Raw genomic sequence first — 21,017 nt, 5'->3', positions numbered from 1 at the left:
GGGAACATACTTGAGAGCAAAGATCACATTCAATCTCATTCAAGGCACGGATGTGAATGCAACGGGATGAAATTACTGAAATGATGCCTGCCCTCGAACTGTGATGATGGACTACCCGACTCGCCAATAATATTGGGTTCTGGTGTATTGAAATACAGGAGCTGCTGGATTTGTGTGTTTTCTTACCCCCTCACCATAGTTTGTCAAATGTTTAAACAACTGAACTTATATTCAAGGTTTGTTTCTCTTCATATGTTTTACTAGTTTACATTTGTCTCAGCAACCTGTTGAATGATTCTTCTGCTTTCAAAACAAAATGACAACAGGATGAATGCACACACTTGAAAATACAATACATGCAATGTTATGCATCATAGTGATGCAACCTCCTTTCAGTTTCATACTAAATGTCAATTGAAATCCTTACTGAAATGCACACCTTCTCAAGATTGCGCTTGACTGGCGTGTCAGGCACTCAATTACAGCTGTTTTATCAAGAGAATGTGTTCGTTTTGTAATATATAGTTCCGGTCTGGTGTGGCACCCCAGCTAACGCACAACGTTGCCACAATGTTGCCACAACGTGGCGTGTTAGCAGGGACTGTCTGCGGCGCGCTGGTGTGTCCCGGGCTTTAGAGTAGAGAGACAGTTCAACTGTAAGTATGAACGGCAGAAACGGATATTGCCTTCCCTTTAAGTAGAGCGTCAGGGACAGCCTCCCTGGCTTACGGCCATACTAGCCTGAATACGCCAGATCTCGTCCGATCTCGGAAGCTAAGCAGGCTCGGGCCTGGTCAGTACTTGGATGGGAGACCGCCTGGGAATACCAGGTGCTGTAAGCTTTTGCATCTTTTACACACCAGAGGGCGACAAATCACGAGTTTTAACTTTGGATACACGCAATTTCATCATTATTTCAGATTTGACTTCCCCAAATACACAGGCATACAATAGATCTTGTTCTCCAACGTAAACGGTCCCTAGTAACTAGGGTACATTCGTAAATAAATTGAGCATCATGGCTAGAAGTGACTAAATGTTGCCTAATCTTTCTCATCGAGAAATGACACAATTACAGCAACACAAAAAGGAACTCCACCGGACAAAGTTCAGTGCTCACAAGGAGCTTCATTCAACACACACGGTTCCATTCCCATTCATGCAAAGCACGAAAGTGTAAAACTTGGGAACATACTTGAGAGCAAAGATCACATTCAATCTCATTCAAGGCACGGATGTGAATGCAACGGGATGAAATTACTGAAATGATGCCTGCCCTCGAACTGTGATGATGGACTACCCGACTCGCCAATAATATTGGGTTCTGGTGTATTGAAATACAGGAGCTGCTGGATTTGTGTGTTTTCTTACCCCCTCACCATAGTTTGTCAAATGTTTAAACAACTGAACTTATATTCAAGGTTTGTTTCTCTTCATATGTTTTACTGGTTTACATTTGTCTCAGCAACCTGTTGAATGATTCTTCTGCTTTCAAAACAAAATGACAACAGGATGAATGCACACACTTGAAAATACAATACATGCAATGTTATGCATCATAGTGATGCAACCTCCTTTCAGTTTCATACTGCATGTCAATTGAAATCCTTACTGAAATGCACACCTTCTCAAGATTGCGCTTGACTGGCGTGTCAGGCACTCAATTACAGCTGTTTTATCAAGACAATGTGTTCGTTTTGTAATATATAGTTCCGGTCTGGTGTGGCACCCCAGCTAACGCACAACGTTGCCACAACGTTTCGTGTTAGCAGGGACTGTCTGCGGCGCGCTGGTGTGTCCCGGACTTTAGAGTAGAGAGACAGTTCAATTGCAAGTATGAGCGGCAGAAACGGATATTGCCTTCCCTTTAAGTAGAGCGTCAGGGACAGCCTCCCTGGCTTACGGCCATACTAGCCTGAATACGCCCGATCTCATCCGATCTCGGAAGCTAAGCAGGCTCGGGCCTGGTCAGTACTTGGATGGGAGACCGCCTGGGAATACCAGGTGCTGTAAGCTTTTGCATCTTTTACACACCAGAGGGCGACAAATCACGAGTTTTAACTTTGGATACACGCAATTTCATCATTATTTCAGATTTGACTTCCCCAAATACACAGGCATACAATAGATCTTGTTCTCCAACGTAAACGGTCCCTAGTAACTAGTGTACATTCGTAAATAAATTGAGCATCATGGCTAGAAGTGACTAAATGTTGCCTAATCTTTCTCATCGAGAAATGACACAATTACAGCAACACAAAAAGGAACTCCACCGGACAAAGTTCAGTGCTCACAAGGAGCCTCATTCAACACACACGGTTCCATTCCCATTCATGCAAAGCACGAAAGTGTAAAACTTGGGAACATACTTGAGAGCAAAGATCACATTCAATCTCATTCAAGGCACGGATGTGAATGCAACGGGATGAAATTACTGAAATGATGCCTGCCCTCGAACTGTGATGATGGACTACCCGACTCGCCAATAATATTGGGTTCTGGTGTATTGAAATACAGGAGCTGCTGGATTTGTGTGTTTTCTTACCCCCTCACCATAGTTTGTCAAATGTTTAAACAACTGAACTTATATTCAAGGTTTGTTTCTCTTCATATGTTTTACTGGTTTACATTTGTCTCAGCAACCTCAGCAAAAATGATTCTTCTACTTTCAAAACAAAATGACAACAGGATGAATGCACACACTTGAAAATACAATACATGCAATGTTATGCATCATAGTGATGCAACCTCCTTTCAGTTTCATACTGCATGTCAATTGAAATCCTTACTGAAATGCACACCTTCTCAAGATTGCGCTTGACTGGCGTGTCAGGCACTCAATTACAGCTGTTTTATCAAGACAATGTGTTCGTTTTGTAATATATAGTTCCGGTCTGGTGTGGCACCCCAGCTAACGCACAACGTTGCCACAACGTTTCGTGTTAGCAGGGACTGTCTGCGGCGCGCTGGTGTGTCCCGGACTTTAGAGTAGAGAGACAGTTCAACTGCAAGTATGAGCGGCAGAAACGGATATTGCCTTCCCTTTAAGTAGAGCGTCAGGGACAGCCTCCCTGGCTTACGGCCATACTAGCCTGAATACGCCCGATCTCGTCCGATCTCGGAAGCTAAGCAGGCTCGGGCCTGGTCAGTACTTGAATGGGAGACCGCCTGGGAATACCAGGTGCTGTAAGCTTTTGCATCTTTTACACACCAGAGGGCGACAAATCACGAGTTTTAACTTTGGATACACGCAATTTCATCATTATTTCAGATTTGACTTCCCCAAATACACAGGCATACAATAGATCTTGTTCTCCAACGTAAACGGTCCCTAGTAACTAGGGTACATTCGTAAATAAATTGAGCATCATGGCTAGAAGTGACTAAATGTTGCCTAATCTTTCTCATCGAGAAATGATACAATTACAGCAACACAAAAAGGAACTCCACCGGACAAAGTTCAGTGCTCACAAGGAGCCTCATTCACCACACACGGTTCCATTCCCATTCATGCAAAGCACGAAAGTGTAAAACTTGGGAACATACTTGAGAGCAAAGATCACATTCAATCTCATTCAAGGCACGGATGTGAATGCAACGGGATGAAATTACTGAAATGATGCCTGCCCTCGAACTGTGATGATGGACTACCCGACTCGCCAATAATATTGGGTTCTGGTGTATTGAAATACAGGAGCTGCTGGATTTGTGTGTTTTCTTACCCCCTCACCATAGTTTGTCAAATGTTTAAACAACTGAACTTATATTCAAGGTTTGTTTCTCTTCATATGTTTTACTGGTTTACATTTGTCTCAGCAACCTGTTGAATGATTCTTCTGCTTTCAAAACAAAATGACAACAGGATGAATGCACACACTTGAAAATACAATACATGCAATGTTATGCATCATAGTGATGCAACCTCCTTTCAGTTTCATACTGCATGTCAATTGAAATCCTTACTGAAATGCACACCTTCTCAAGATTGCGCTTGACTGGCGTGTCAGGCACTCAATTACAGCTGTATTATCAAGACAATGTGTTCGTTTTGTAAAATATAGTTCCGGTCTGGTGTGGCACCCCAGCTAACGCACAACGTTGCCACAACGTTTCGTGTTAGCAGGGACTGTCTGCAGCGTGCTGGTGTGTCCCGGACTTTAGAGTAGAGAGACAGTTCAACTGCAAGTATGAGCGGCAGAAACGGATATTGCCTTCCCTTTAAGTAGAGGGTCAAGGACAGCCTCCCTGGCTTACGGCCATACTAGCCTGAATACGCCCGATCTCGTCCGATCTCGGAAGCTAAGCAGGCTCAGGCCTGGTTAGTACTTGGATGGGAGACCGCCTGGGAATACCAGGTGCTGTAAGCTTTTGCATCTTTTACACACCAGAGGGCGACAAATCACGAGTTTTAACTTTGGATACACGCAATTTCATCATTATTTCAGATTTGACTTCCCCAAATACACAGGCATACAATAGATCTTGTTCTCCAACGTAAACGGTCCCTAGTTACTAGGGTACATTCGTAAATAAATTGAGCATCATGGCTAGAAGTGACTAAATGTTGCCTAATCTTTCTCATCGAGAAATGACACAATTACAGCAACACAAAAAGGAACTCCACCGGACAAAGTTCAGTGCTCACAAGGAGCCTCATTCAACACACACGGTTCCATTCCCATTCATGCAAAGCACGAAAGTGTAAAACTTGGGAACATACTTGAGAGCAAAGATCACATTCAATCTCAATCAAGGCACGGATGTGAATGCAACGGGATGAAATTACTGAAATGATGCCTGCCCTCGAACTGTGATGATGGACTACCCGACTCGCCAATAATATTGGCTTCTGGTGTATTGAAATACAGGAGCTGCTGGATTTGTGTGTTTTCTTACCCCCTCACCATAGTTTGTCAAGTGTTTAAACAACTGAACTTATATTCAAGGTTTGTTTCTCTTCATATGTTTTACTGGTTTACATTTGTCTCAGCAACCTGTTGAATGATTCTTCTGCTTTCAAAACAAAATGACAACAGGATGAATGCACACACTTGAAAATATAATACATGCAATGTTATGCATCATAGTGATGCAACCTCCTTTCAGTTTCATACTGCATGTCAATTGATATCCTTACTGAAATGCACACCTTCTCAAGATTGCGCTTGACTGGCGTGTCAGGCACTCAATTACAGCTGTTTTATCAAGACAATGTGTTCGTTTTGTAAAATATAGTTCCGGTCTGGTGTGGCACCCCAGCTAACGCACAACGTTGCCACAACGTGGCATATTAGCAGGGACTGTCTGCGGCGCGCTGGTGTGTCCCGGGCTTTAGAGTAGAGAGACAGTTCAACTGTAAGTATGAACGGCAGAAACGGATATTGCCATCCCTTTAAGTAGAGCGTCAGGGACAGCCTCCCTGGCTTACGGCCATACTAGCCTGAATACGCCCGATCTCGTCCGATCTCGGAAGCTAAGCAGGCTCGGGCCTGGTCAGTACTTGGATGGGAGACTGCCTGGGAATACCAGGTGCTGTAAGCTTTTGCATCTTTTACACACCAGAGCGCGACAAATCACGAGTTTTAACTTTGGATACACGCAATTTCATCATTATTTCAGATTTGACTTCCCCAAATACACAGGCATACAATAGATCTTGTTCTCCAACGTAAACGGTCCCTAGTAACTAGGGTACATTCGTAAATAAATTGAGCATCATGGCTAGAAGTGACTAAATGTTGCCTAATCTTTCTCATCGAGAAATGACACAATTACAGCAACACAAAAAGGAACTCCACCGGACAAAGATCAGTGCTCACAAGGAGCCTCATTCAACACACACGGTTCCATTCCCATTCATGCAAAGCACGAAAGTGTAAAACTTGGGAACATACTTGAGAGCAAAGATCACATTCAATCTCATTCAAGGCACGGATGTGAATGCAACGGGATGAAATTACTGAAATGATGCCTGCCCTCGAACTGTGATGATGGACTACCCGACTCGCCAATAATATTGGGTTCTGGTGTATTGAAATACAGGAGCTGCTGGATTTGTGTGTTTTCTTACCCCCTCACCATAGTTTGTCAAATGTTTAAACAACTGAACTTATATTCAAGGTTTGTTTCTCTTCATATGTTTTACTGGTTTACATTTGTCTCAGCAACCTGTTGAATGATTCTTCTGCTTTCAAAACAAAATGACAACAGGATGAATGCACACACTTGAAAATACAATACATGCAATGTTATGCATCATAGTGATGCAACCTCCTTTCAGTTTCATACTGCATGTCAATTGAAATCCTTACTGAAATGCACACCTTCTCAAGATTGCGCTTGACTGGCGTGTCAGGCACTCAATTACAGCTGTTTTATCAAGACAAATGTGTTCGTATTGTAAAATATAGTTCCGGTCTGGTGTGGCACCCCAGCTAACGCACAACGTTGCCACAACGTGGCATATTAGCAGGGACTGTCTGCGGCGCGCTGGTGTGTCCCGGGCTTTAGAGTAGAGAGACAGTTCAACTGTAAGTATGAACGGCAGAAACGGATATTGCCTTCCCTTTAAGTAGAGCGTCAGGGACAGCATTCCTGGCTTACGGCCATACTAGCCTGAATACGCCCGATCTCGTCCGATCTCGGAAGCTAAGCAGGCTCGGGCCTGGTCAGTACTTGGATGGGAGACCGCCTGGGAATACCAGGTGCTGTAAGCTTTTGCATCTTTTACACACCAGAGCGCGACAAATCACGAGTTTTAACTTTGGATACACGCAATTTCATCATTATTTCAGATTTGACTTCCCCAAATACACAGGCATACAATAGATATTGTTCTCCAACGTAAACGGTCCCTAGTAACTAGGGTACATTCGTAAATAAATTGAGCATCATGGCTAGAAGTGACTAAATGTTGCCTAATCTTTCTCATCGAGAAATGACACAATTACAGCAACACAAAAAGGAACTCCACCGGACAAAGTTCAGTGCTCACAAGGAGCCTCATTCAACACACACGGTTCCATTCCCATTCATGCAAAGCACGAAAGTGTAAAACTTGGGAACATACTTGAGAGCAAAGATCACATTCAATCTCATTCAAGGCACGGATGTGAATGCAACGGGATGAAATTACTGAAAAGATGCCTGCCCTCGAACTGTGATGATGGACTACCCGACTCGCCAATAATATTGGGTTCTGGTGTATTGAAATACAGGAGCTGCTGGATTTGTGTGTTTTCTTACCCCCTCACCATAGTTTGTCAAATGTTTAAACAACTGAACTTATATTCAAGGTTTGTTTCTCTTCATATGTTTTACTGGTTTACATTTGTCTCAGCAACCTGTTGAATGATTCTTCTGCTTTCAAAACAAAATGACAACAGGATGAATGCACACACTTGAAAATACAATACATGCAATGTTATGCATCATAGTGATGCAACCTCCTTTCAGTTTCATACTGCATGTCAATTGAAATCCTTACTGAAATGCACACCTTCTCAAGATTGCGCTTGACTGGCATGTCAGGCACTCAATTACAGCTGTATTATCAAGACAATGTGTTCGTTTTGTAATATATAGTTCCGGTCTGGTGTGGCACCCCAGCTAACGCACAACGTTGCCACAATGTTGCCACAACGTGGCGTGTTAGCAGGGACTGTCTGCGGCGCGCTGGTGTGTCCCGGGCTTTAGAGTAGAGAGACAGTTCAACTGTAAGTATGAACGGCAGAAACGGATATTGCCTTCCCTTTAAGTAGAGCGTCAGGGACAGCCTCCCTGGCTTACGGCCATACTAGCCTGAATACGCCCGATCTCGTCCGATCTCGGAAGCTAAGCAGGCTCGGGCCTGGTCAGTACTTGGATGGGAGACCGCCTGGGAATACCAGGTGCTGTAAGCTTTTGCATCTTTTACACACCAGAGCGCGACAAATCACGAGTTTTAACTTTGGATACACGCAATTTCATCATTATTTCAGATTTGACTTCCCCAAATACACAGGCATACAATAGATCTTGTTCTCCAACGTAAACGGTCCCTAGTAACTAGGGTACATTCGTAAATAAATTGAGCATCATGGCTAGAAGTGACTAAATGTTGCCTAATCTTTCTCATCGAGAAATGACACAATTACAGCAACACAAAAAGGAACTCCACCGGACAAAGATCAGTGCTCACAAGGAGCCTCATTCAACACACACGGTTCCATTCCCATTCATGTAAAGCACGAAAGTGTAAAACTTGGGAACATACTTGAGAGCAAAGATCACATTCAATCTCATTCAAGGCACGGATGTGAATGCAACGGGATGAAATTACTGAAATGATGCCTGCCCTCGAACTGTGATGATGGACTACCCGACTCGCCAATAATATTGGGTTCTGGTGTATTGAAATACAGGAGCTGCTGGATTTGTGTGTTTTCTTACCCCCTCACCATAGTTTGTCAAATGTTTAAACAACTGAACTTATATTCAAGGTTTGTTTCTCTTCATATGTTTTACTGGTTTACATTTGTCTCAGCAACCTGTTGAATGATTCTTCTGCTTTCAAAACAAAATGACAACAGGATGAATGCACACACTTGAAAATACAATACATGCAATGTTATGCATCATAGTGATGCAACCTCCTTTCAGTTTCATACTGCATGTCAATTGAAATCCTTACTGAAATGCACACCTTCTCAAGATTGCGCTTGACTGGCGTGTCAGGCACTCAATTACAGCTGTTTTATCAAGACAAATGTGTTCGTTTTGTAAAATATAGTTCCGGTCTGGTGTGGCACCCCAGCTAACGCACAACGTTGCCACAACGTGGCATATTAGCAGGGACTGTCTGCGGCGCGCTGGTGTGTCCCGGGCTTTAGAGTAGAGAGACAGTTCAACTGTAAGTATGAACGGCAGAAACGGATATTGCCTTCCCTTTAAGTAGAGCGTCAGGGACAGCCTCCCTGGCTTACGGCCATACTAGCCTGAATACGCCCGATCTCGTCCGATCTCGGAAGCTAAGCAGGCTCGGGCCTGGTCAGTACTTGGATGGGAGACCGCCTGGGAATACCAGGTGCTGTAAGCTTTTGCATCTTTTACACACCAGAGGGCGACAAATCACGAGTTTTAACTTTGGATACACGCAATTTCATCATTATTTCAGATTTGACTTCCCCAAATACACAGGCATACAATAGATCTTGTTCTCCAACGTAAATGGTCCCTAGTAACTAGGGTACATTCGTAAATAAATTGAGCATCATGGCAAGAAGTGACTAAATGTTGCCTAATCTTTCTCATCGAGAAATGACACAATTACAGCAACACAAGAAGGAACTCCACCGGACAAAGTTCAGTGCTCACAAGGAGCCTCATTCAACACACACGGTTCCATTCCCATTCATGCAAAGCACGAAAGTGTAAAACTTGGGAACATACTTGAGAGCAAAGATCACATTCAATCTCATTCAAGGCACGGATGTGAATGCAACGGGATGAAATTACTGAAATGATGCCTGCCCTCGAACTGTGATGATGGACTACCCGACTCGCCAATAATATTGGGTTCTGGTGTATTGAAATACAGGAGCTGCTGGATTTGTGTGTTTTCTTACCCCCTCACCATAGTTTGTCAAATGTTTAAACAACTGAACTTATATTCAAGGTTTGTTTCTCTTCATATGTTTTACTGGTTTACATTTGTCTCAGCAACCTGTTGAATGATTCTTCTGCTTTCAAAACAAAATGACAACAGGATGAATGCACACACTTGAAAATACAATACATGCAATGTTATGCATCATAGTGATGCAACCTCCTTTCAGTTTCATACTGCATGTCAATTGAAATCCTTACTGAAATGCACACCTTCTCAAGATTGCGCTTGACTGGCGTGTCAGGCACTCAATTACAGCTGTTTTATCAAGACAATGTGTTCGTTTTGTAATATATAGTTCCGGTCTGGTGTGGCACCCCAGCTAACGCACAACGTTGCCACAATGTTGCCACAACGTGGCGTGTTAGCAGGGACTGTCTGCGGCGCGCTGGTGTGTCCCGGGCTTTAGAGTAGAGAGACAGTTCAACTGTAAGTATGAACGGCAGAAACGGATATTGCCTTCCCTTTAAGTAGAGCGTCAGGGACAGCCTCCCTGGCTTACGGCCTTACTAGCCTGAATACGCCCGATCTCGTCCGATCTCGGAAGCTAAGCAGGCTCGGGCCTGGTCAGTACTTGGATGGGAGACCGCCTGGGAATACCAGGTGCTGTAAGCTTTTGCATCTTTTACACACCAGAGCGCGACAAATCACGAGTTTTAACTTTGGATACACGCAATTTCATCATTATTTCAGATTTGACTTCCCCAAATACACAGGCATACAATAGATCTTGTTCTCCAACGTAAACGGTCCCTAGTAACTAGGGTACATTCGTAAATAAATTGAGCATCATGGCTAGAAGTGACTAAATGTTGCCTAATCTTTCTCATCGAGAAATGACACAATTACAGCAACACAAAAAGGAACTCCACCGGACAAAGATCAGTGCTCACAAGGAGCCTCATTCAACACACACGGTTCCATTCCCATTCATGTAAAGCACGAAAGTGTAAAACTTGGGAATATACTTGAGAGCAAAGATCACATTCAATCTCATTCAAGGCACGGATGTGAATGCAACGGGATGAAATTACTGAAATGATGCCTGCCCTCGAACTGTGATGATGGACTACCCGACTCGCCAATAATATTGGGTTCTGGTGTATTGAAATACAGGAGCTGCTGGATTTGTGTGTTTTCTTACCCCCTCACCATAGTTTGTCAAATGTTTAAACAACTGAACTTATATTCAAGGTTTGTTTCTCTTCATATGTTTTACTGGTTTACATTTGTCTCAGCAACCTGTTGAATGATTCTTCTGCTTTCAAAACAAAATGACAACAGGATGAATGCACACACTTGAAAATACAATACATGCAATGTTATGCATCATAGTGATGCAACCTCCTTTCAGTTTCATACTGCATGTCAATTGAAATCCTTACTGAAATGCACACCTTCTCAAGATTGCGCTTGACTGGCGTGTCAGGCACTCAATTACAGCTGTTTTATCAAGACAAATGTGTTCGTTTTGTAAAATATAGTTCCGGTCTGGTGTGGCACCCCAGCTAACGCACAACGTTGCCACAATGTTGCCACAACGTGGCGTGTTAGCAGGGACTGTCTGCGGCGCGCTGGTGTGTCCCGGGCTTTAGAGTAGAGAGACAGTTCAACTGTAAGTATGAACGGCAGAAACGGATATTGCCTTCCCTTTAAGTAGAGCGTCAGGGACAGCATTCCTGGCTTACGGCCATACTAGTCTGAATACGCCCGATCTCGTCCGATCTCGGAAGCTAAGCAGGCTCGGGCCTGGTCAGTACTTGCATGGGAGACCGCCTGGGAATACCAGGTGCTGTAAGCTTTTGCATCTTTTACACACCAGAGGGCGACAAATCACGAGTTTTAACTTTGGATACACGCAATTTCATCATTATTTCAGATTTGACTTCCCCAAATACACAGGCATACAATAGATCTTGTTCTCCAACGTAAACGGTCCCTAGTAACTAGGGTACATTCGTAAATAAATTGAGCATCATGGCTAGAAGTGACTAAATGTTGCCTAATCTTTCTCATCGAGAAATGACACAATTACAGCAACACAAAAAGGAACTCCACCGGACAAAGTTCAGTGCTCACAAGGAGCCTCATTCAACACACATGGTTCCATTCCCATTCATGCAAAGCACGAAAGTGTAAAACTTGGGAACATACTTGAGAGCAAAGATCACATTCAATCTCATTCAAGGCACGGATGTGAATGCAACGGGATGAAATTACTGAAATGATGCCTGCCCTCGAACTGTGATGATGGACTACCCGACTCGCCAATAATATTGGGTTCTGGTGTATTGAAATACAGGAGCTGCTGGATTTGTGTGTTTTCTTACCCCCTCACCATAGTTTGTCAAATGTTTAAACAACTGAACTTATATTCAAGGTTTGTTTCTCTTCATATGTTTTACTGGTTTACATTTGTCTCAGCAACCTCAGCAAAAATGATTCTTCTACTTTCAAAACAAAATGACAACAGGATGAATGCACACACTTGAAAATACAATACATGCAATGTTATGCATCATAGTGATGCAACCTCCTTTCAGTTTCATACTGCATGTCAATTGAAATCCTTACTGAAATGCACACCTTCTCAAGATTGCGCTTGACTGGCGTGTCAGGCACTCAATTACAGCTGTTTTATCAAGACAATGTGTTCGTTTTGTAATATATAGTTCCGGTCTGGTGTGGCACCCCAGCTAACGCACAACGTTGCCACAACGTTTCGTGTTAGCAGGGACTGTCTGCGGCGCGCTGGTGTGTCCCGGACTTTAGAGTAGAGAGACAGTTCAACTGCAAGTATGAGCGGCAGAAACGGATATTGCCTTCCCTTTAAGTAGAGCGTCAGGGACAGCCTCCCTGGCTTACGGCCATACTAGCCTGAATACGCCCGATCTCGTCCGATCTCGGAAGCTAAGCAGGCTCGGGCCTGGTCAGTACTTGGATGGGAGACCGCCTGGGAATACCAGGTGCTGTAAGCTTTTGCATCTTTTACACACCAGAGGGCGACAAATCACGAGTTTTAACTTTGGATACACGCAATTTCATCATTATTTCAGATTTGACTTCCCCAAATACACAGGCATACAATAGATCTTGTTCTCCAACGTAAACGGTCCCTAGTAACTAGGGTACATTCGTAAATAAATTGAGCATCATGGCTAGAAGTGACTAAATGTTGCCTAATCTTTCTCATCGAGAAATTACACAATTACAGCAACACAAAAAGGAACTCCACCGGACAAAGTTCAGTGCTCACAAGGAGCCTCATTCAACACACACGGTTCCATTCCCATTCATGCAAAGCACGAAAGTGTAAAACTTGGGAACATACTTGAGAGCAAAGATCACATTCAATCTCATTCAAGGCACGGATGTGAATGCAACGGGATGAAATTACTGAAATGATGCCTGCCCTCGAACTGTGATGATGGACTACCCGACTCGCCAATAATATTGGGTTCTGGTGTATTGAAATACAGGAGCTGCTGGATTTGTGTGTTTTCTTACCCCCTCACCATAGTTTGTCAAATGTTTAAACAACTGAACTTATATTCAAGGTTTGTTTCTCTTCATATGTTTTACTGGTTTACATTTGTCTCAGCAACCTGTTGAATGATTCTTCTGCTTTCAAAACAAAATGACAACAAGATGAATGCACACACTTGAAAATACAATACATGCAATGTTATGCATCATAGTGATGCAACCTCCTTTCAGTTTCATACTGCATGTCAATTGAAATCCTTACTGAAATGCACACCTTCTCAAGATTGCGCTTGACTGGCGTGTCAGGCACTCAATTACAGCTGTTTTATCAAGACAAATGTGTTCGTTTTGTAATATATAGTTCCGGTCTGGTGTGGCACCCCAGCTAACGCACAACGTTGCCACAATGTTGCCACAACGTGGCGTGTTAGCAGGGACTGTCTGCGGCGCGCTGGTGTGTCCCGGGCTTTAGAGTAGAGAGACAGTTCAACTGTAAGTATGAACGGCGGAAATGAATATTGCCTTCCCTTTAAGTAGAGCGTCAGGGACAGCCTCCATGGCTTACGGCCATACTAGCCTGAATACGCCCGATCTCGTCCGATCTCGGAAGCTAAGCAGGCTCGGGCCTGGTCAGTACTTGGATGGGAGACCGCCTGGGAATACCAGGTGCTGTAAGCTTTTGCATCTTTTACACACCAGAGGGCGACAAATCACGAGTTTTAACTTTGGATACACGCAATTTCATCATTATTTCAGATTTGACTTCCCCAAATACACAGGCATACAATAGATCTTGTTCTCCAACGTAAACGGTCCCTAGTAACTAGGGTACATTCGTAAATAAATTGAGCATCATGGCTAGAAGTGACTAAATGTTGCCTAATCTTTCTCATCGAGAAATGACACAATTACAGCAACACAAAAAGGAACTCCACCGGACAAAGTTCAGTGCTCACAAGGAGCCTCATTCAACACACACGGTTCCATTCCCATTCATGCAAAGCACGAAAGTGTAAAACTTGGGAACATACTTGAGAGCAAAGATCACATTCAATCTCATTCAAGGCACGGATGAGAATGCAACGGGATGAAATTACTGAAATGATGCCTGCCCTCGAACTGTGATGATGGACTACCCGACTCGCCAATAATATTGGGTTCTGGTGTATTGAAATACAGGAGCTGCTGGATTTGTGTGTTTTCTTACCCCCTCACCATAGTTTGTCAAATGTTTAAACAACTGAACTTATATTCAAGGTTTGTTTCTCTTCATATGTTTTACTGGTTTACATTTGTCTCAGCAACCTGTTGAATGATTCTTCTGCTTTCAAAACAAAATGACAACAGGATGAATGCACACACTTGAAAATACAATACATGCAATGTTATGCATCATAGTGATGCAACCTCCTTTCAGTTTCATACTGCATGTCAATTGAAATCCTTACTGAAATGCACACCTTCTCAAGATTGCGCTTGACTGGCGTGTCAGGCACTCAATTACAGCTGTTTTATCAATACAATGTGTTCGTTTTGTAATATATAGTTCCGGTCTGGTGTGGCACCCCAGCTAACGCACAACGTTGCCACAATGTTGCCACAACGTTTTGTGTTAGCAGGGACTGTCTGCGGCGCGCTGGTGTGTCCCGGACTTTAGAGTAGAGAGACAGTTCAACTGTAAGTATGAACGGCAGAAACGGATATTGCCTTCCCTTTAAGTAGAGCGTCAGGGACAGCATTCCTGGCTTACGGCCATACTAGTCTGAATACGCCCGATCTCGTCCGATCTCGGAAGCTAAGCAGGCTCGGGCCTGGTCAGTACTTGCATGGGAGACCGCCTGGGAATACCAGGTGCTGTAAGCTTTTGCATCTTTTACACACCAGAGGGCGACAAATCACGAGTTTTAACTTTGGATACACGCAATTTCATCATTATTTCAGATTTGACTTCCCCAAATACACAGGCATACAATAGATCTTGTTCTCCAACGTAAACGGTCCCTAGTAACTAGGGTACATTCGTAAATAAATTGAGCATCATGGCTAGAAGTGACTAAATGTTGCCTAATCTTTCTCATCGAGAAATGACACAATTACAGCAACACAAAAAGGAACTCCACCGGACAAAGTTCAGTGCTCACAAGGAGCCTCATTCAACACACATGGTTCCATTCCCATTCATGCAAAGCACGAAAGTGTAAAACTTGGGAACATACTTGAGAGCAAAGATCACATTCAATCTCATTCAAGGCACGGATGTGAATGCAACGGGATGAAATTACTGAAATGATGCCTGCCCTCGAACTGTGATGATGGACTACCCGACTCGCCAATAATATTGGGTTCTGGTGTATTGAAATACAGGAGCTGCTGGATTTGTGTGTTTTCTTACCCCCTCACCATAGTTTGTCAAATGTTTAAACAACTGAACTTATATTCAAGGTTTGTTTCTCTTCATATGTTTTACTGGTTTACATTTGTCTCAGCAACCTCAGCAAAAATGATTCTTCTACTTTCAAAACAAAATGACAACAGGATGAATGCACACACTTGAAAATACAATACATGCAATGTTATGCATCATAGTGATGCAACCTCCTTTCAGTTTCATACTGCATGTCAATTGAAATCCTTACTGAAATGCACACCTTCTCAAGATTGCGCTTGACTGGCGTGTCAGGCACTCAATTACAGCTGTTTTATCAAGACAATGTGTTCGTTTTGTAATATATAGTTCCGGTCTGGTGTGGCACCCCAGCTAACGCACAACGTTGCCACAACGTTTCGTGTTAGCAGGGACTGTCTGCGGCGCGCTGGTGTGTCCCGGACTTTAGAGTAGAGAGACAGTTCAACTGCAAGTATGAGCGGCAGAAACGGATATTGCCTTCCCTTTAAGTAGAGCGTCAGGGACAGCCTCCCTGGCTTACGGCCATACTAGCCTGAATACGCCCGATCTCGTCCGATCTCGGAAGCTAAGCAGGCTCGGGCCTGGTCAGTACTTGGATGGGAGACCGCCTGGGAATACCAGGTGCTGTAAGCTTTTGCATCTTTTACACACCAGAGGGCGACAAATCACGAGTTTTAACTTTGGATACACGCAATTTCATCATTATTTCAGATTTGACTTCCCCAAATACACAGGCATACAATAGATCTTGTTCTCCAACGTAAACGGTCCCTAGTAACTAGGGTACATTCGTAAATAAATTGAGCATCATGGCTAGAAGTGACTAAATGTTGCCTAATCTTTCTCATCGAGAAATTACACAATTACAGCAACACAAAAAGGAACTCCACCGGACAAAGTTCAGTGCTCACAAGGAGCCTCATTCAACACACACGGTTCCATTCCCATTCATGCAAAGCACGAAAGTGTAAAACTTGGGAACATACTTGAGAGCAAAGATCACATTCAATCTCATTCAAGGCACGGATGTGAATGCAACGGGATGAAATTACTGAAATGATGCCTGCCCTCGAACTGTGATGATGGACTACCCGACTCGCCAATAATATTGGGTTCTGGTGTATTGAAATACAGGAGCTGCTGGATTTGTGTGTTTTCTTACCCCCTCACCATAGTTTGTCAAATGTTTAAACAACTGAACTTATATTCAAGGTTTGTTTCTCTTCATATGTTTTACTGGTTTACATTTGTCTCAGCAACCTGTTGAATGATTCTTCTGCTTTCAAAACAAAATGACAACAAGATGAATGCACACACTTGAAAATACAATACATGCAATGTTATGCATCATAGTGATGCAACCTCCTTTCAGTTTCATACTGCATGTCAATTGAAATCCTTACTGAAATGCACACCTTCTCAAGATTGCGCTTGACTGGCGTGTCAGGCACTCAATTACAGCTGTTTTATCAAGACAAATGTGTTCGTTTTGTAATATATAGTTCCGGTCTGGTGTGGCACCCCAGCTAACGCACAACGTTGCCACAATGTTGCCACAACGTGGCGTGTTAGCAGGGACTGTCTGCGGCGCGCTGGTGTGTCCCGGGCTTTAGAGTAGAGAGACAGTTCAACTGTAAGTATGAACGGCGGAAATGAATATTGCCTTCCCTTTAAGTAGAGCGTCAGGGACAGCCTCCATGGCTTACGGCCATACTAGCCTGAATACGCCCGATCTCGTCCGATCTCGGAAGCTAAGCAGGCTCGGGCCTGGTCAGTACTTGGATGGGAGACCGCCTGGGAATACCAGGTGCTGTAAGCTTTTGCATCTTTTACACACCAGAGGGCGACAAATCACGAGTTTTAACTTTGGATACACGCAATTTCATCATTATTTCAGATTTGACTTCCCCAAATACACAGGCATACAATAGATCTTGTTCTCCAACGTAAACGGTCCCTAGTAACTAGGGTACATTCGTAAATAAATTGAGCATCATGGCTAGAAGTGACTAAATGTTGCCTAATCTTTCTCATCGAGAAATGACACAATTACAGCAACACAAAAAGGAACTCCACCGGACAAAGTTCAGTGCTCACAAGGAGCCTCATTCAACACACACGGTTCCATTCCCATTCATGCAAAGCACGAAAGTGTAAAACTTGGGAACATACTTGAGAGCAAAGATCACATTCAATCTCATTCAAGGCACGGATGAGAATGCAACGGGATGAAATTACTGAAATGATGCCTGCCCTCGAACTGTGATGATGGACTACCCGACTCGCCAATAATATTGGGTTCTGGTGTATTGAAATACAGGAGCTGCTGGATTTGTGTGTTTTCTTACCCCCTCACCATAGTTTGTCAAATGTTTAAACAACTGAACTTATATTCAAGGTTTGTTTCTCTTCATATGTTTTACTGGTTTACATTTGTCTCAGCAACCTGTTGAATGATTCTTCTGCTTTCAAAACAAAATGACAACAGGATGAATGCACACACTTGAAAATACAATACATGCAATGTTATGCATCATAGTGATGCAACCTCCTTTCAGTTTCATACTGCATGTCAATTGAAATCCTTACTGAAATGCACACCTTCTCAAGATTGCGCTTGACTGGCGTGTCAGGCACTCAATTACAGCTGTTTTATCAATACAATGTGTTCGTTTTGTAATATATAGTTCCGGTCTGGTGTGGCACCCCAGCTAACGCACAACGTTGCCACAATGTTGCCACAACGTTTTGTGTTAGCAGGGACTGTCTGCGGCGCGCTGGTGTGTCCCGGACTTTAGAGTAGAGAGACAGTTAATTTGCAAGTATGAGCGGCAGAAACGGATATTGCCTTCCCTTTAAGTAGAGCGTCAGGGACAGCCTCCCTGGCTTACGGCCATACTAGCCTGAATACGACCGATCTCGTCCGATCTCGGAAGCCAAGCAGGCTCGGGCCTGGTCAGTACTTGGATGGGAGATCGCCTGGGAATACCAGGTGCTGTAAGCTTTTGCATCTTTTACACACCAGAGGGCGACAAATCACGAGTTTTAACTTTGGATACACGCAATTTCATCATTATTTCAGATTTGACTTCCCCAAATACACAGGCATACAATAGATCTTGTTCTCCAACGTAAACGGTCCCTAGTAACTAGGGTACATTCGTAAATAAATTGAGCATCATGGCTAGAAGTGACTAAATGTTGCCTAATCTTTCTCATCGAGAAATGACACAATTACAGCAACACAAAAAGGAACTCCACCGGACAAAGATCAGTGCTCACAAGGAGCCTCATTCAACACACACGGTTCCATTCCCATTCATGCAAAGCACGAAAGTGTAAAACTTGGGAACATACTTGAGAGCAAAGATCACATTCAATCTCATTCAAGGCACGGATGTGAATGCAACGGGATGAAATTACTGAAAAGATGCCTGCCCTCGAACTGTGATGATGGACTACCCGACTCGCCAATAATATTGGGTTCTGGTGTATTGAAATACAGGAGCTGCTGGATTTGTGTGTTTTCTTACCCCCTCACCATAGTTTGTCAAATGTTTAAACAACTGAACTTATATTCAAGGTTTGTTTCTCTTCATATGTTTTACTGGTTTACATTTGTCTCAGCAACCTGTTGAATGATTCTTCTGCTTTCAAAACAAAATGACAACAGGATGAATGCACACACTTGAAAATACAATACATGCAATGTTATGCATCATAGTGATGCAACCTCCTTTCAGTTTCATACTGCATGTCAATTGAAATCCTTACTGAAATGCACACCTTCTCAAGATTGCGCTTGACTGGCATGTCAGGCACTCAATTACAGCTGTATTATCAAGACAATGTGTTCGTTTTGTAAAATATAGTTCCGGTCTGGTGTGGCACCCCAGCTAACGCACAACGTTGCCACAATGTTGCCACAACGTGGCGTGTTAGCAGGGACTGTCTGCGGCGCGCTGGTGTGTCCCGGGCTTTAGAGTAGAGAGACAGTTCAACTGTAAGTATGAACGGCAGAAACGGATATTGCCTTCCCTTTAAGTAGAGCGTCAGGGACAGCATTCCTGGCTTACGGCCATACTAGTCTGAATACGCCCGATCTCGTCCGATCTCGGAAGCTAAGCAGGCTCGGGCCTGGTCAGTACTTGCATGGGAGACCGCCTGGGAATACCAGGTGCTGTAAGCTTTTGCATCTTTTACACACCAGAGGGCGACAAATCACGAGTTTTAACTTTGGATACACGCAATTTCATCATTATTTCAGATTTGACTTCCTCAAATACACAGGCATACAATAGATCTTGTTCTCCAACGTAAACGGTCCCTAGTAACTAGGGTACATTCGTAAATAAATTGAGCATCATGGCTAGAAGTGACTAAATGTTGCCTAATCTTTCTCATCGAGAAATGACACAATTACAGCAACACAAAAAGGAACTCCACCGGACAAAGTTCAGTGCTCACAAGGAGCCTCATTCAACACACACGGTTCCATTCCCATTCATGCAAAGCACGAAAGTGTAAAACTTGGGAACATACTTGAGAGCAAAGATCACATTCAATCTCATTCAAGGCACGGATGTGAATGCAACGGGATGAAATTACTGAAATGATGCCTGCCCTCGAACTGTGATGATGGACTACCCGATTTGCCAATAATATTGGGTTCTGGTGTATTGAAATACAGGAGCTGCTGGATTTGTGTGTTTTCTTACCCCCTCACCATAGTTTGTCAAATGTTTAAACAACTGAACTTATATTCAAGGTTTGTTTCTCTTCATATGTTTTACTGGTTTACATTTGTCTCAGCAACCTGTTGAATGATTCTTCTGCTTTCAAAACAAAATGACAACAGGATGAATGCACACACTTGAAAATACAATACATGCAATGTTATGCATCATAGTGATGCAACCTCCTTTCAGTTTCATACTGCATGTCAATTGAAATCCTTACTGAAATGCACACCTTCTCAAGATTGCGCTTGACTGGCGTGTCAGGCACTCAATTACAGCTGTATTATCAAGACAATGTGTTCGTTTTGTAATATATAGTTCCGGTCTGGTGTGGCACCCCAGCTAACGCACAACGTTGCCACAATGTTGCCACAACGTGGCGTGTTAGCAGGGACTGTCTGCGGCGCGCTGGTGTGTCCCGGGCTTTAGAGTAGAGAGACAGTTCAACTGTAAGTATGAACGGCGGAAATGAATATTGCCTTCCCTTTAAGTAGAGCGTCAGGGACAGCCTCCATGGCTTACGGCCATACTAGCCTGAATACGCCCGATCTCGTCCGATCTCGGAAGCTAAGCAGGCTCGGGCCTGGTCAGTACTTGGATGGGAGACCGCCTGGGAATACCAGGTGCTGTAAGCTTTTGCATCTTTTACACACCAAAGGGCGACAAATCACGAGTTTTAACTTTGGATACACGCAATTTCATCATTATTTCAGATTTGACTTCCCCAAATACACAGGCA

General features: G+C 43.5%; 18 non-coding genes across 18 annotated transcripts; all 18 read left to right on the top strand.

The window, feature by feature from the left end:
• The first annotated feature begins 723 nt into the window (after positions 1-723).
• LOC136756681 (5S ribosomal RNA) lies at positions 724-842 on the top strand. Its single transcript, XR_010818748.1, has one exon. It is a non-coding gene; the product is annotated as a 5S ribosomal RNA (ribosomal RNA).
• A 1,055-nt stretch (positions 843-1,897) lies between these two features.
• LOC136758043 (5S ribosomal RNA) lies at positions 1,898-2,016 on the top strand. Its single transcript, XR_010819849.1, has one exon. It is a non-coding gene; the product is annotated as a 5S ribosomal RNA (ribosomal RNA).
• A 1,058-nt stretch (positions 2,017-3,074) lies between these two features.
• LOC136756041 (5S ribosomal RNA) lies at positions 3,075-3,193 on the top strand. The gene has a single exon (XR_010818146.1). It is a non-coding gene; the product is annotated as a 5S ribosomal RNA (ribosomal RNA).
• A 1,055-nt stretch (positions 3,194-4,248) lies between these two features.
• Positions 4,249-4,367, top strand: LOC136756680 (5S ribosomal RNA). Its single transcript, XR_010818747.1, has one exon. It is a non-coding gene; the product is annotated as a 5S ribosomal RNA (ribosomal RNA).
• Positions 4,368-5,422: 1,055 nt separating this feature from the next.
• On the top strand, positions 5,423-5,541 carry LOC136756424 (5S ribosomal RNA). The gene has a single exon (XR_010818509.1). It is a non-coding gene; the product is annotated as a 5S ribosomal RNA (ribosomal RNA).
• A 1,056-nt stretch (positions 5,542-6,597) lies between these two features.
• LOC136758073 (5S ribosomal RNA) lies at positions 6,598-6,716 on the top strand. The gene has a single exon (XR_010819876.1). It is a non-coding gene; the product is annotated as a 5S ribosomal RNA (ribosomal RNA).
• Positions 6,717-7,782: 1,066 nt separating this feature from the next.
• LOC136758072 (5S ribosomal RNA) lies at positions 7,783-7,901 on the top strand. Its single transcript, XR_010819875.1, has one exon. It is a non-coding gene; the product is annotated as a 5S ribosomal RNA (ribosomal RNA).
• Positions 7,902-8,957: 1,056 nt separating this feature from the next.
• LOC136758071 (5S ribosomal RNA) lies at positions 8,958-9,076 on the top strand. The gene has a single exon (XR_010819874.1). It is a non-coding gene; the product is annotated as a 5S ribosomal RNA (ribosomal RNA).
• Positions 9,077-10,142: 1,066 nt separating this feature from the next.
• LOC136756358 (5S ribosomal RNA) lies at positions 10,143-10,261 on the top strand. The gene has a single exon (XR_010818448.1). It is a non-coding gene; the product is annotated as a 5S ribosomal RNA (ribosomal RNA).
• Positions 10,262-11,328: 1,067 nt separating this feature from the next.
• LOC136756774 (5S ribosomal RNA) lies at positions 11,329-11,447 on the top strand. Its single transcript, XR_010818835.1, has one exon. It is a non-coding gene; the product is annotated as a 5S ribosomal RNA (ribosomal RNA).
• A 1,058-nt stretch (positions 11,448-12,505) lies between these two features.
• LOC136758069 (5S ribosomal RNA) lies at positions 12,506-12,624 on the top strand. Its single transcript, XR_010819873.1, has one exon. It is a non-coding gene; the product is annotated as a 5S ribosomal RNA (ribosomal RNA).
• A 1,067-nt stretch (positions 12,625-13,691) lies between these two features.
• Positions 13,692-13,810, top strand: LOC136758067 (5S ribosomal RNA). Its single transcript, XR_010819871.1, has one exon. It is a non-coding gene; the product is annotated as a 5S ribosomal RNA (ribosomal RNA).
• Positions 13,811-14,876: 1,066 nt separating this feature from the next.
• Positions 14,877-14,995, top strand: LOC136756773 (5S ribosomal RNA). Its single transcript, XR_010818834.1, has one exon. It is a non-coding gene; the product is annotated as a 5S ribosomal RNA (ribosomal RNA).
• Positions 14,996-16,053: 1,058 nt separating this feature from the next.
• Positions 16,054-16,172, top strand: LOC136758066 (5S ribosomal RNA). The gene has a single exon (XR_010819870.1). It is a non-coding gene; the product is annotated as a 5S ribosomal RNA (ribosomal RNA).
• Positions 16,173-17,239: 1,067 nt separating this feature from the next.
• Positions 17,240-17,358, top strand: LOC136758065 (5S ribosomal RNA). Its single transcript, XR_010819869.1, has one exon. It is a non-coding gene; the product is annotated as a 5S ribosomal RNA (ribosomal RNA).
• Positions 17,359-18,424: 1,066 nt separating this feature from the next.
• On the top strand, positions 18,425-18,543 carry LOC136757328 (5S ribosomal RNA). The gene has a single exon (XR_010819362.1). It is a non-coding gene; the product is annotated as a 5S ribosomal RNA (ribosomal RNA).
• Positions 18,544-19,609: 1,066 nt separating this feature from the next.
• On the top strand, positions 19,610-19,728 carry LOC136756772 (5S ribosomal RNA). The gene has a single exon (XR_010818833.1). It is a non-coding gene; the product is annotated as a 5S ribosomal RNA (ribosomal RNA).
• A 1,066-nt stretch (positions 19,729-20,794) lies between these two features.
• LOC136758063 (5S ribosomal RNA) lies at positions 20,795-20,913 on the top strand. Its single transcript, XR_010819868.1, has one exon. It is a non-coding gene; the product is annotated as a 5S ribosomal RNA (ribosomal RNA).
• Positions 20,914-21,017: the final 104 nt, after the last annotated feature.

The sequence above is a fragment of the Amia ocellicauda genome, chromosome 8, assembly GCF_036373705.1.
Source record: "Amia ocellicauda isolate fAmiCal2 chromosome 8, fAmiCal2.hap1, whole genome shotgun sequence".
Classification (NCBI taxonomy): Eukaryota; Metazoa; Chordata; class Actinopteri; order Amiiformes; family Amiidae; genus Amia; species Amia ocellicauda.
Note: the sequence above shows the minus strand (reverse complement) of the source record. Positions and strands in the feature narration are given on the sequence as shown.